Source organism: Arachis ipaensis, chromosome B10 (assembly GCF_059453495.1).
Source record: "Arachis ipaensis isolate K30076 ecotype BB chromosome B10, ASM5945349v1, whole genome shotgun sequence".
NCBI classification, from domain to species: domain Eukaryota; kingdom Viridiplantae; phylum Streptophyta; class Magnoliopsida; order Fabales; family Fabaceae; genus Arachis; species Arachis ipaensis.
This window is the reverse complement of record NC_142435.1, coordinates 27,897,043-27,898,834: the sequence shown is the minus strand read 5'-3', so window position 1 is coordinate 27,898,834 and position 1,792 is coordinate 27,897,043. Positions and strand designations below refer to the sequence as shown.

Here is a 1,792-nt window from a genome sequence, read left to right as displayed (position 1 = left end):
ATTTTAAAGTTTATTTCTTGCCTATTAAGAAAGGTTCAATCTTTAAATTTTAGAATCATATCTTTTAGTTTCTTGTTAGTCAAGTAATCAACTTCAATTTTCAAAATCAAATCTTTCTACATTTCTTTTTCAAATCTTTTTCAAAATAAATTTCAAATCACATCTTTTTCAAAATCAATTTCAAAATCTTTTCTAACTTCTTATCTTTTCAAAATTGATTTTCAAATCTTTTTCAATTAATTTTATCTTTTTCAAAACTACCTAACTAATTTTCTCTCTCTAATTTTCGAAAACTCCTCACCTTTTTTTTTCAAAATTCTTTTTAATTTACTAATTGTTTTAAATTTTAATTTTAAATTTATTTCTCTTTTTTTTTATTTTTGAATTTTAACTAATATTTGAAATAAAAACAAAAATATTTTCCTTTTATTTTAAATTAAATTCGAATTTTCTCCCCCTCTCTTATCTCCTTCTATTTATTTATTCATCTACTAACACTCCTCTCCCACTAAAAATTCGAACCCTCTTCTTCTCTGTGTTCGAGTTTTTCTCTTCTCCTTCTTCTACTCTTCTATTCTTCTACTCACATAAAGGAATCTCTCTTCTGTGACATAGAGGATTCCTCTTCTTTTTTGTTCTCTTCTTTTTCATATGAGCAGGAACAAGGATAAGAACATTCTTGTTGAAGCTGATCCTGAACCTGAAAGGACTCTGAAGAGGAAGCTAAGGGAAGCTAAGGCACAACTCTCTGGAGAGGACCTAACAGAAATTTTCGAAAAAGAAGGAGACATGGCCGAACCTAATAACAATGGTGGAGATGCAAGGAAGATGCTTGGTGACTTCATTGCACTCTCTTCCAACTTCTATGGAAGAAGCATCTCAATTCCTGCAATTGGAGCAAACAATTTTGAGCTTAAGCCTCAATTGGTTTCCTAATGCAGCAGAACTGCAAGTTTCATGGACTTCTAATGGAAGATCCTCATCAATTTTTAGCTGAATTCTTGCAAATCTATGACACTGTCAAGACCAATGGAGTTGATCCCGAGGTCTACAGGCTTCTTCTTTTCCCTTTTGCTGTAAGAGACAGAGCTAGAACATGGTTGGATTCACAACCTAAGGACAGTCTGAACTCTTGGGATAAGTTGGTCAGTGCTTTCTTGGCCAAATTCTTTCCACCTCAGAAGATGAGCAAGCTTAGAGTGGAAATCCAAACCTTCAGATAGAAGGAAGGAGAATCCCTCTATGAAGCTTGGGAAAGATACAAGCAACTGATCAAAAGATGTCCTACTGACATGCTTCCAGAATGAAGCATCATAAGTATATTCTATGATGGTCTATCTGAGTTGTCAAAAATGTCATTGGACCATTCTGCAGGAGGATCTCTTCACGTGAAAACCCCTGCAGAAGCTCAGGAACTCATTAAAATGGTTGCAAATAACTAATTCATGTACACCTCTGAGAGGAATCCTGTAAACAATGGGACGCCTCAGAAGAAGGGAGTTCTTGAAATTGATACTCTGAATGTCATATTGGCTCAGAATAAAATATTGACTCAGCAAGTCAATATGATTTCTCAGAGTCTGAATGGATTGCAAGCTGCATCCAACAATACTAAAGAAGCATCTTCTGAAGAAGAAGCTTATGATCCTGAGAACCCTGCAATGGCAGAGGTGAATTACATGGGAGAACCCTATGGAAACACCTATAACCCTTCATGGAGAAATCATCCAAATTTCTCATGGAAGGATCAAGAGAAGCCTAATCAAGGCTTTAATAATAATAATGGTGGAAG

General features: G+C 34.7%; 1 non-coding gene across 1 annotated transcript; it reads right to left on the bottom strand.

Annotated features, from left to right (window-relative positions):
* Nucleotides 1-1,190: 1,190 nt before the first annotated feature.
* Nucleotides 1,191-1,298, bottom strand: LOC148579498 (small nucleolar RNA R71). The gene has a single exon (XR_015899015.1). It is a non-coding gene; the product is annotated as a small nucleolar RNA R71 (small nucleolar RNA).
* Between the last annotated feature and the right edge of the window lie 494 nt (nt 1,299-1,792).